General features: G+C 31.6%; 1 protein-coding gene across 3 annotated transcripts in view; it reads right to left on the reverse strand.

The window, feature by feature from the left end:
- LOC141768736 (tetraspanin-15) overlaps positions 1-16034 on the reverse strand; it is a 57635-nt gene that overhangs the window by 20104 nt on the left and 21497 nt on the right. The gene's annotated exons all lie outside the window — the stretch shown is intronic.

Consider the following 16034-nt stretch of genomic DNA (forward strand, 5'->3'; position numbering starts at 1 on the left):
TACTATTCACACTAACGTACTATTAATGCTTACGTACTATTCACTCTAACGTACTATTAATGCTAACGTACTATTCACACTAACGTACTATTAATGCTAACGTACTATTCACACTAACGTACTATTAATGCTAATGTACTATTCACACTAACGTACTATTAATGCTAACGCACTATTTACACTAACATACTATTCACGCTAACGTACTATTCACACTAACGTACTATTCACACTAACGTACTATTAATGCTAACGCACTATTCACACTAACGTACTATTAATGCTAACGCACTATTCACACTAACGTACTATTAATGCTAACGTACTATTCACACTAACGTACTATTAATGCTAATGTACTATTCACACTAACGTACTATTCACACTAACGTACTATTAATGCTAATGTACTATTCACACTAACGTACTATTCACACTAACGTACTATTAATGCTAACGCACTATTCACACTAACGTACTATTAATGCTAACGTACTATTCACACTAACGTACTATTAATGCTAATGTACTATTCACACTAACGTACTATTCACACTAACGTACTATTAATGCTAACGTACTATTCACACTAACGTACTATTAATGCTAACGCACTATTCACACTAACATACTAATAATGCTAACGTGCTAGTCACACTAACATACTATTAATGCTAACGTACTATTCACACTAACTTACTATTCACTCTAACGTACTATTCACACTAACGTACTATTCAAACTCACGTACTATTCACACTAACGTACTATTAATGCTTACGTACTATTCACTCTAACGTACTATTAATGCTAACGTACTATTCACACGTATTAATGCTAACGTACTATTCACACTAACGTACTATTAATGCTTACGTACTATTCACTCTAACGTACTATTCACTCTAACGTACTATTCACACTAACGTACTATTCACAATAACGTACTATTCACACTAAGGTACTATTAATGCTAACGTACTATTCACACTAACGTACTATTCACACTAACGTACTATTAATGCTAACGCACTATTCACACTAACATACTAATAATGCTAACGTACTAGTCACACTAACATACTATTAATGCTAACGTACTATTCACTCTAACGTACTATTCAAACTAACGTACTATTCAAACTCACGTACTATTCACACTAACGTACTATTAATGCTTACGTACTATTCACTCTAACGTACTATTAATGCTAACGCACTATTTACACTAACATACTATTAATGCTAACGCACTATTTACACTAACATACTATTAATGCTAACGTACTATTTACACTAACGTACTATTAATGCTAACGTACTATTCACACTAACGTACTATTAATGCTAATGTACTATTCACACTAACATACTATTCACGCTAACGTACTATTCACACTAACGTACTATTAATGCTAATGTACTATTCACACTAACGTACTATTCACACTAACGCACTATTAATGCTAATGTACTATTCACACTAACGTACTATTCACACTAACATACTATTAATGCTAACGTACTATTCACACTAACGTACTATTCACTCTAACGTACTATTCACACTAACGTACTATTCAAACTCACGTACTATTCACACTAACGTACTATTAATGCTTACGTACTATTCACTCTAACGTACTATTAATGCTAACGTACTATTCACACGTATTAATGCTAACGTACTATTCACACTAACGTACTATTAATGCTAACATACTATTCACACTAACGTACTATTAATGCTAACGTACTATTCACAATAACGTACTATTAATACTAACGTACTATTCACACTAACGTACAATTAACGCTAACATACTATTCACACTAACGTACTATTAATTCTAACATACTATTCATACTAACGTACTATTAATGCTAACGTACTATTCACACTAATGTACTATTAATGCTAAAGCACTATTCACACTAACATACTAATAATGCTAACGTGCTAGTCACACTAACATACTATTAATGCTAACGTACTATTCACACTAACGTACTATTCACTCTAACGTACTATTCACACTAACGTACTATTCAAACTCACGTACTATTCACACTAACGTACTATTAATGCTTACGTACTATTCACTCTAACGTACTATTAATGCTAACGTACTATTCACTCTAACGTACTATTCACACTAACGTACTATTCACACTAACGTACTATTCACACTAACGTACTATTCACTCTAACGTACTATTCACACTAACGTACTATTAATGCTAACGTACTATTCACACTAACGTACTATTAATGCTAACGCACTATTCACACTAACATACTAATAATGCTAACGTACTAGTCACACTAACATACTATTAATGCTAACGTACTATTCACTCTAACGTACTATTCAAACTAACGTACTATTCAAACTCACGTACTATTCACACTAACGTACTATTAATGCTTACGTACTATTCACTCTAACGTACTATTAATGCTAACGCACTATTTACACTAACATACTATTAATGCTAACGTACTATTTACACTAACGTACTATTAATGCTAACGTACTATTCACACTAACGTACTATTAATGCTAACGTACTATTCACACTAACGTACTATTAATGCTAATGTACTATTCACACTAACGTACTATTAATGCTAACGCACTATTTACACTAACATACTATTCACGCTAACGTACTATTCACACTAACGTACTATTCACACTAACGTACTATTAATGCTAACGCACTATTCACACTAACGTACTATTAATGCTAACGCACTATTCACACTAACGTACTATTAATGCTAACGTACTATTCACACTAACGTACTATTAATGCTAATGTACTATTCACACTAACGTACTATTCACACTAACGTACTATTAATGCTAATGTACTATTCACACTAACGTACTATTCACACTAACGTACTATTAATGCTAACGTACTATTCACACTAACGTACTATTAATGCTAACGCACTATTCACACTAACATACTAATAATGCTAACGTGCTAGTCACACTAACATACTATTAATGCTAACGTACTATTCACACTAACGTACTATTCACTCTAACGTACTATTCACACTAACGTACTATTCAAACTCACGTACTATTCACACTAACGTACTATTAATGCTTACGTACTATTCACTCTAACGTACTATTAATGCTAACGTACTATTCACACGTATTAATGCTAACGTACTATTCACACTAACGTACTATTAATGCTAACATACTATTCACACTAACGTACTATTAATGCTAACGTACTATTCACTCTAACGTACTATTCACACTAACGTACTATTCACAATAACGTACTATTAATACTAACGTACTATTCACGCTAACGTACAATTAACGCTAACATACTATTCACACTAACGTACTATTAATTCTAACATACTATTCATACTAACATACTATTTATACTAACGTGCTATTCACACTAACGTACTATTCACACTAAGGTACTATTAATGCTAACGTACTATTCACACTAACGTACTATTCACACTAACGTACTATTAATGCTAACGCACTATTCACACTAACATACTATTAATGCTAACATACTATTCACACTAACGTACTATTAATGCTAACGCACTATTCACACTAACATACTATTAATGCTAACATACTATTCACACTAACGTACTATTAATGCTAACGCACTATTTACACTAACATACAATTAATGCTAACATACTATTCACACTAACGTACTATTAATGTAAACGCACTATTCACACTAACATACTATTAATGTTAACATACTATTCACACTAACGTACTATTAATGCTAATGTACTATTCACACTAACGTACTATTCACACTAACGTACTATTAATGCTAACGTACTATTCACACTAACGTACTATTAATGCTAACGCACTATTCACACTAACATACTATTAATGCTAACGTACTATTCACACTAACGTACTATTAATGCTAATGTACTATTCACACTAACGTACTATTAATGCTAATGAACCATTCACACTAACGCACTATTCACACTAACATACTAATAATGCTAACGTACTAGTCACACTAACATACTATTAATGCTAACGTACTATTCACACTAATGTACTATTAATGCTAACGTACTATTCACATTAACGTACTATTAATGCTAACGTACTATTCACACTAACGTACTATTAATGCTAACGCACTATTCACACTAACGTACTATTAATGCTAACATACTATTTACACTAACATACTATTAATGCTAACGTACTATTCACACTAACGTACTATTAATGCTAATGTACTATTCACTAATGTACTATTAATGCTAACGTACTATTCACACGTATTAATGCTAACGTACTATTCACACTAACGTACTATTAATGCTAACATACTATTCACACTAACGTACTATTAATGCTAACGTACTATTCACTCTAACGTACTATTAACGCTAACATACTATTCACACTAACGTACTATTAATTCTAACATACTATTCATACTAACATACTATTTATACTAACGTGCTATTCACACTAACGTACTATTAATGCTAACGCACTATTCACACTAACATACTAATAATGCTAACGTACTAGTCACACTAACATACTATTAATGCTAACGTACTATTCACACTAACGTAATATTCACTCTAACGTACTATTCACACTAACGTACTATTAATGCTAACGTATTATTCACACTAACGTACTATTAATGCTAACGCACTATTCACACTAACATACTAATAATGCTAACGTACTAGTCACACTAACATACTATTAATGCTAACGTACTATTCACTCTAACGTACTATTCAAACTAACGTACTATTCAAACTCACGTACTATTCACACTAACGTACTATTAATGCTTACGTACTATTCACTCTAACGTACTATTAATGCTAACGCACTATTTTCACTAACATACTATTAATGCTAACGCACTATTTACACTAACATACTATTAATGCTAACGTACTATTTACACTAACGTACTATTAATGCTAACGTACTATTCACACTAACGTACTATTAATGCTAACGTACTATTCACTAATGTACTATTAATGCTAACGTACTATTCACACGTATTAATGCTAACGTACTATTCACACTAACGTACTATTAATGCTAACGTACTATTCACACTAACGTACTATTAATGCTAATGTACTATTCACACTAACGTACTATTCACACTAACGTACTATTAATGCTAATGTACTATTCACACTAACGTACTATTCACACTAACGTACTATTAATGCTAACGTACTATTCACACTAACGTACTATTAATGCTAACGCACTATTCACACTAACATACTAATAATGCTAACGTGCTAGTCACACTAACATACTATTAATGCTAACGTACTATTCACACTAACGTACTATTCACTCTAACGTACTATTCACACTAACGTACTATTCAAACTCACGTACTATTCACACTAACGTACTATTAATGCTTACGTACTATTCACTCTAACGTACTATTAATGCTAACGTACTATTCACACGTATTAATGCTAACGTACTATTCACACTAACGTACTATTAATGCTAACATACTATTCACACTAACGTACTATTAATGCTAACGTACTATTCACTCTAACGTACTATTCACACTAACGTACTATTCACAATAACGTACTATTAATACTAACGTACTATTCACGCTAACGTACAATTAACGCTAACATACTATTCACACTAACGTACTATTAATTCTAACATACTATTCATACTAACATACTATTTATACTAACGTGCTATTCACACTAACGTACTATTCACACTAAGGTACTATTAATGCTAACGTACTATTCACACTAACGTACTATTCACACTAACGTACTATTAATGCTAACGCACTATTCACACTAACATACTATTAATGCTAACATACTATTCACACTAACGTACTATTAATGCTAACGCACTATTCACACTAACATACTATTAATGCTAACATACTATTCACACTAACGTACTATTAATGCTAACGCACTATTTACACTAACATACAATTAATGCTAACATACTATTCACACTAACGTACTATTAATGTAAACGCACTATTCACACTAACATACTATTAATGTTAACATACTATTCACACTAACGTACTATTAATGCTAATGTACTATTCACACTAACGTACTATTCACACTAACGTACTATTAATGCTAACGTACTATTCACACTAACGTACTATTAATGCTAACGCACTATTCACACTAACATACTATTAATGCTAACGTACTATTCACACTAACGTACTATTAATGCTAATGTACTATTCACACTAACGTACTATTAATGCTAATGAACCATTCACACTAACGCACTATTCACACTAACATACTAATAATGCTAACGTACTAGTCACACTAACATACTATTAATGCTAACGTACTATTCACACTAATGTACTATTAATGCTAACGTACTATTCACATTAACGTACTATTAATGCTAACGTACTATTCACACTAACGTACTATTAATGCTAACGCACTATTCACACTAACGTACTATTAATGCTAACATACTATTTACACTAACATACTATTAATGCTAACGTACTATTCACACTAACGTACTATTAATGCTAATGTACTATTCACTAATGTACTATTAATGCTAACGTACTATTCACACGTATTAATGCTAACGTACTATTCACACTAACGTACTATTAATGCTAACATACTATTCACACTAACGTACTATTAATGCTAACGTACTATTCACTCTAACGTACTATTAACGCTAACATACTATTCACACTAACGTACTATTAATTCTAACATACTATTCATACTAACATACTATTTATACTAACGTGCTATTCACACTAACGTACTATTAATGCTAACGCACTATTCACACTAACATACTAATAATGCTAACGTACTAGTCACACTAACATACTATTAATGCTAACGTACTATTCACACTAACGTAATATTCACTCTAACGTACTATTCACACTAACGTACTATTAATGCTAACGTATTATTCACACTAACGTACTATTAATGCTAACGCACTATTCACACTAACATACTAATAATGCTAACGTACTAGTCACACTAACATACTATTAATGCTAACGTACTATTCACTCTAACGTACTATTCAAACTAACGTACTATTCAAACTCACGTACTATTCACACTAACGTACTATTAATGCTTACGTACTATTCACTCTAACGTACTATTAATGCTAACGCACTATTTTCACTAACATACTATTAATGCTAACGCACTATTTACACTAACATACTATTAATGCTAACGTACTATTTACACTAACGTACTATTAATGCTAACGTACTATTCACACTAACGTACTATTAATGCTAACGTACTATTCACACTAACGTACTATTAATGCTAATGTACTATTAACACTAACGTACTATTCACTCTAACGTACTATTCATACTAACGTACTATTCAAACTCACGTACTATTCACACTAACGTACTATTAATGCTTACGTACTATTCACTCTAACGTACTATTAATGCTAACGTACTATTCACACGTATTAATGCTAACGTACTATTCACACTAACGTACTATTAATGCTAACATACTATTCACACTAACGTACTATTAATGTTAACGTACTATTCACACTAACGTACAATTAACGCTAACATACTATTCACACTAACGTACTATTAATGCTAACGTACTATTCACACTAACGTACAATTAACGCTAACATACTATTCACACTAACGTACTATTAATTCTAACATACTATTCATACTAACATACTATTTATACTAACGTGCTATTCACACTAACGTACTATTAATACTATCGTACTACTAATGCTAAAGTACTATTCACACAAACATACTATTCACACTAACGTACTATTAATGCTAACGTACTATTCACACTAAGGTACTATTAATGCTAACGTACTATTCACACTAACGTACTATTAATGCTAACGTACTATTCACACTAACGTACTATTAATGCTAACGCACTATTCACACTAACATACTATTAATGCTAACATACTATTCACACTAAAGTACTATTAATGCTAACGCACTATTTACACTAACATACAATTAATGCTAACATACTATTCACACTAACGTACTATTAATGTAAACGCACTATTCACACTAACATACTATTAATGCTAACATACTATTTACACTAACATACTATTAATGCTAACGTACTATTCACACTAACGTACTATTAATGCTAATGTACTATTCACACTAACGTACTATTAATGCTAACGCACTATTTACACTAACATACTATTAATGCTAACGTACTATTCACACTAACGTACTATTCACACTAACGTACTATTAATGCTAACGTACTATTCACACTAACGTACTATTAATGCTAACGCACTATTCACACTAACATACTATTAATGCTAACGTACTATTCACACTAACGTACTATTAATGCTAATGTACTATTCACACTAACGTACTATTAATGCTAATGAACCATTCACACTAACGTACTATTCACACTAACGTACTATTAATGCTAACGCACTATTCACACTAACATACTATTAATGCTAACATACTATTCACACTAACGTACTATTAATGCTAACGCACTATTCACACTAACATACTATTAATGCTAACATACTATTCACACTAACGTACTATTAATGCTAACGCACTATTTACACTAACATACAATTAATGCTAACATACTATTCACACTAACGTACTATTAATGTAAACGCACTATTCACACTAACATACTATTAATGTTAACATACTATTCACACTAACGTACTATTAATGCTAATGTACTATTCACACTAACGTACTATTCACACTAACGTACTATTAATGCTAACGTACTATTCACACTAACGTACTATTCACACTAACATACTATTAATGCTAACGTACTATTCACACTAACGTACTATTAATGCTAATGTACTATTCACACTAACGTACTATTAATGCTAATGAACCATTCACACTAACGCACTATTCACACTAACATACTAATAATGCTAACGTACTAGTCACACTAACATACTATTAATGCTAACGTACTATTCACACTAATGTACTATTAATGCTAACGTACTATTCACATTAACGTACTATTAATGCTAACGTACTATTCACACTAACGTACTATTAATGCTAACGCACTATTCACACTAACGTACTATTAATGCTAACATACTATTTACACTAACATGCTATTAATGCTAACGTACTATTCACACTAACGTACTATTAATGCTAATGTACTATTCACTAATGTACTATTAATGCTAACGTACTATTCACACGTATTAATGCTAACGTACTATTCACACTAACGTACTATTAATGCTAACATACTATTCACACTAACGTACTATTAATGCTAACGTACTATTCACTCTAACGTACTATTAACGCTAACATACTATTCACACTAACGTACTATTAATTCTAACATACTATTCATACTAACATACTATTTATACTAACGTGCTATTCACACTAACGTACTATTAATGCTAACGCACTATTCACACTAACATACTAATAATGCTAACGTACTAGTCACACTAACATACTATTAATGCTAACGTACTATTCACACTAACGTAATATTCACTCTAACGTACTATTCACACTAACGTACTATTAATGCTAACGTATTATTCACACTAACGTACTATTAATGCTAACGCACTATTCACACTAACATACTAATAATGCTAACGTACTAGTCACACTAACATACTATTAATGCTAACGTACTATTCACTCTAACGTACTATTCAAACTAACGTACTATTCAAACTCACGTACTATTCACACTAACGTACTATTAATGCTTACGTACTATTCACTCTAACGTACTATTAATGCTAACGCACTATTTTCACTAACATACTATTAATGCTAACGCACTATTTACACTAACATACTATTAATGCTAACGTACTATTTACACTAACGTACTATTAATGCTAACGTACTATTCACACTAACGTACTATTAATGCTAACGTACTATTCACACTAACGTACTATTAATGCTAATGTACTATTCACACTAACGTACTATTCACTCTAACGTACTATTCATACTAACGTACTATTCAAACTCACGTACTATTCACACTAACGTACTATTAATGCTTACGTACTATTCACTCTAACGTACTATTAATGCTAACGTACTATTCACACGTATTAATGCTAACGTACTATTCACACTAACGTACTATTAATGCTAACATACTATTCACACTAACGTACTATTAATGTTAACGTACTATTCACACTAACGTACAATTAACGCTAACATACTATTCACACTAACGTACTATTAATGCTAACGTACTATTCACACTAACGTACAATTAACGCTAACATACTATTCACACTAACGTACTATTAATTCTAACATACTATTCATACTAACATACTATTTATACTAACGTGCTATTCACACTAACGTACTATTAATACTATCGTACTACTAATGCTAAAGTACTATTCACACAAACATACTATTCACACTAACGTACTATTAATGCTAACGTACTATTCACACTAAGGTACTATTAATGCTAACGTACTATTCACACTAACGTACTATTAATGCTAACGTACTATTCACACTAACGTACTATTAATGCTAACGCACTATTCACACTAACATACTATTAATGCTAACATACTATTCACACTAACGTACTATTAATGCTAACGCACTATTTACACTAACATACAATTAATGCTAACATACTATTCACACTAACGTACTATTAATGTAAACGCACTATTCACACTAACATACTATTAATGCTAACATACTATTTACACTAACATACTATTAATGCTAACGTACTATTCACACTAACGTACTATTAATGCTAATGTACTATTCACACTAACGTACTATTAATGCTAACGCACTATTTACACTAACATACTATTAATGCTAACGTACTATTCACACTAACGTACTATTCACACTAACGTACTATTAATGCTAACGTACTATTCACACTAACGTACTATTAATGCTAACGCACTATTCACACTAACATACTATTAATGCTAACGTACTATTCACACTAACGTACTATTAATGCTAATGTACTATTCACACTAACGTACTATTAATGCTAATGAACCATTCACACTAACGCACTATTCACACTAACATACTAATAATGCTAACGTACTAGTCACACTAACATACTATTAATGCTAACGTACTATTCACTCTAACGTACTATTCAAACTAACGTACTATTCAAACTCACGTACTATTCACACTAACGTACTATTAATGCTTACGTACTATTCACTCTAACGTACTATTAATGCTAACGCACTATTTACACTAACATACTATTAATGCTAACGCACTATTTACACTAACATACTATTAATGCTAACGTACTATTTACACTAACGTACTATTAATGCTAACGTACTATTCACACTAACGTACTATTAATGCTAACGTACTATTCACACTAACGTACTATTAATGCTAATGTACTATTCACACTAACGTACTATTAATGCTAACGCACTATTTACACTAACATACTATTCACGCTAACGTACTATTCACACTAACGTACTATTCACACTAACGTACTATTAATGCTAACGCACTATTCACACTAACGTACTATTAATGCTAACGCACTATTCACACTAACGTACTATTAATGCTAACGTACTATTCACACTAACGTACTATTAATGCTAATGTACTATTCACACTAACGTACTATTCACACTAACGTACTATTAATGCTAATGTACTATTCACACTAACGTACTATTCACACTAACGTACTATTAATGCTAACGTACTATTCACACTAACGTACTATTAATGCTAACGCACTATTCACACTAACATACTAATAATGCTAACGTGCTAGTCACACTAACATACTATTAATGCTAACGTACTATTCACACTAACGTACTATTCACTCTAACGTACTATTCACACTAACGTACTATTCAAACTCACGTACTATTCACACTAACGTACTATTAATGCTTACGTACTATTCACTCTAACGTACTATTAATGCTAACGTACTAGTCACACTAACATACTATTAATGCTAACGTACTATTCAAACTAACGTACTATTCAAACTCACGTACTATTCACACTAACGTACTATTAATGCTTACGTACTATTCACTCTAACGTACTATTAATGGTAACGCACTATTTACACTAACATACTATTAATGCTAACATACTATTTACACTAACGTACTATTAATGCTAATGTACTATTCACTCTAATGTACTATTAATGTTAACGTACTATTCACACTAACGTACTATTAATGCTAATGTACTATTCACACTAACGTACTATTCACACTAACGTACTATTCACACTAACGTACTATTCACACTAACGTACTATTAATGCTAACGTACTATTCACACTAACGTACTATTAATGCTAACGCACTATTCACATTAACATTCTAATAATGCTAACGTACTAGTCACACTAACATACTATTAATGCTAACGTACTATTCACACTAACGTACTATTCACTAACGTACTATTCACACTAACGTACTATTCAAACATACGTACTATTCACACTAACGTACTATTAATGCTTACGTACTATTCACTCTAACGTACTATTAATGCTAACGTACTATTCACACGTATTAATGCTAACGTACTATTCACACTAACGTACTATTCAAACATACGTACTATTCACAATAACGTACTATTCACTCTAACGTACTATTCACACTAACGTACTATTCAAACTCACGTACTATTCACACTAACGTACTATTAATGCTTACGTACTATTCACTCTAACGTACTATTAATGCAAACGCACTATTTACACTAACGTACTATTAATGCTAACATACTATTCACACTAACGTACTATTAATGCTAACGCACTATTCACACTAACATACTATTAATGCTAACATACTATTTACACTAACATACTATTAATGCTAACGTACTATTCAAACTAACGTACTATTAATGCTAACGCACTATTTACACTAACATACTATTCACGCTAACGTACTATTCACACTAACGTACTATTCACACTAACGTACTATTAATGCTAACGTACTATTCACACTAACGTACTATTAATGCTAACGCACTATTCACACTAACGTACTATTAACGCTAACGTACTATTCACTCTAACGTACTATTCACGCTAACGTACTATTCACAATAACGTACTATTAATACTAACGTACTATTCACACTAACGTACAATTAACGCTAACATACTATTCACACTTACGTACTATTAATTCTAACATACTATTCATACTAACATACTATTTATACTAACGTGGTATTCACACTAACGTACTATTAATGCTAACGCACTATTCACACTAACATACTAATAATGCTAACGTACTAGTCACACTAACATACTATTAATGCTAACGTACTGTTCACACTAACGTACTATTCACTCTAACGTACTATTCACACAAACGTACTATTCACACAAACGTACTATTCAAACTCACGTACTATTCACACTAACGTACTATTAACGCTTACGTACTATTCACTCTAACGTACTATTAATGCTATTGCACTATTTACACTAACATACTATTCACACTAACGTACTATTCATGCTAACGCACTATTAACACTAACATACTATTAATGCTAACATACTATTAATGCTAACGTACTATTCATGCTAACATACTATTCACGCTAACGTACTATTCACACTAACGTACTATTCACACTAACGTACTATTAATGCTAACGTACTATTCACACTAACGTACTATTAATGCTAACGCACTATTCACACTAACGTACTATTAATGCTAACGTACTATTCACACTAACGTACTATTAATGCTAATGTACTATTCACACTAACGTACTATTCACACTAACGTACTATTAATGCTAATGTACTATTCACACTAACGTACTATTCACACTAACGTACTATTAATGCTAACGTACTATTCACACTAACGTACTATTAATGCTAACGCACTATTCACACTAACATACTAATAATGCTAACGTGCTAGTCACACTAACATACTATTAATGCTAACGTACTATTCACACTAACGTACTATTCAAACTCACGTACTATTCACACTAACGTACTATTAATGCTTACGTACTATTCACTCTAACGTACTATTAATGCTAACGTACTATTCACACGTATTAATGCTAACGTACTATTCACACTAACGTACTATTAATGCTAACATACTATTCACACTAACGTACTATTAATGCTAACGTACTATTCACTCTAACGTACTATTCACACTAACGTACTATTCACAATAACGTACTATTAATACTAACGTACTATTCACACTAACGTACAATTAACGCTAACATACTATTCACACTAACGTACTATTAATTCTAACACTATTCATACTAACATACTATTTATACTAACGTGCTATTCACACTAACGTACTATTAATACTATCGTACTACTAATGCTAAAGTACTATTCACACAAACATACTATTCACACTAACGTACTATTAATGCTAACGTACTATTCACACTAAGGTACTATTAATGCTAACGTACTATTCACACTAACGTACTATTAATGCTAACGTACTATTCACACTAACGTACTATTAATGCTAACGCACTATTTACACTAACATACTATTAATGCTAACATACTATTCACACTAACGTACTATTAATGCTAACGCACTATTCACACTAACATACTATTAATGCTAACATACTATTTATACTAACATACTATTAATGCTAATGTACTATTCACACTAACGTACTATTAATGCTAACGCACTATTTACACTAACATACTATTCACGCTAACGTACTATTCACGCTAACGTACTATTCACACTAACGTACTATTCACACTAACGTACTATTAATGCTAACGTACTATTCACACTAACGTACTATTAATGCTAACGCACTATTCACACTAACATACTATTAATGCTAACATACTACTTACACTAACATACTATTAATGCTAACGTACTATTCACACTAACGTACTATTAATGCTAATGTACTATTCACACTAACGTACTATTAATGCTAACGCACTATTTACACTAACATACTATTCACGCTAACGTACTATTCACGCTAACGTACTATTCACACTAACGTACTATTCACACTAACGTACTATTAATGCTAACGCACTATTCACACTAACATACTATTAATGCTAACGTACTATTCACACTAACGTACTATTACTGCTAATGTACTATTCACACTAACGTACTATTAATGCTAATGTACCATTCACACTAACGTACTATTCACACTAACGTACTATTAATGCTAACGTACTATTCACACTAACGTACTATTAATGCTAACGTACTAGTCACACTAACATACTATTAATGCTAACGTACTATTCACACTAACGTACTATTCACTCTAACGTACTATTCACACTAACGTACTATTCAAACTCACGTACTATTCACACTAACGTACTATTAATGCTTACGTACTATTCACTCTAACGTACTATTAATGCTAACGTACTATTCACACGTATTAATGCTAACGTGCTATTCACACTAACGTACTATTAATACTATCTTACTACTAATGCTAAAATACTATTCACACGAACATACTATTCACACTAACGTACTATTAATGCTAACATACTATTAATACTAACGTACTATTCACACTAACGTACTATAGATACTAACGTACTATTCACACTGATGTACTATAGATACTAAAGTACTATTCACACTAAGGTACTACAGATACTAAAGTACTATTCACACTAATGTTCTATAGATACTAACGTACTATAGATACTAACGTACTATTCACACTAACGTACTATAGATACAAATGTACTATTCACACTAGCGTACTATAGATACTAATGTATTATTCACACTAGCGTACTATTCACACTAGAATACTATTCAAACTAACGTACT

The sequence above is a fragment of the Sebastes fasciatus genome, chromosome 6 (assembly GCF_043250625.1).
Source record: "Sebastes fasciatus isolate fSebFas1 chromosome 6, fSebFas1.pri, whole genome shotgun sequence".
In the NCBI taxonomy this organism is placed as follows: Eukaryota; Metazoa; Chordata; class Actinopteri; order Perciformes; family Sebastidae; genus Sebastes; species Sebastes fasciatus.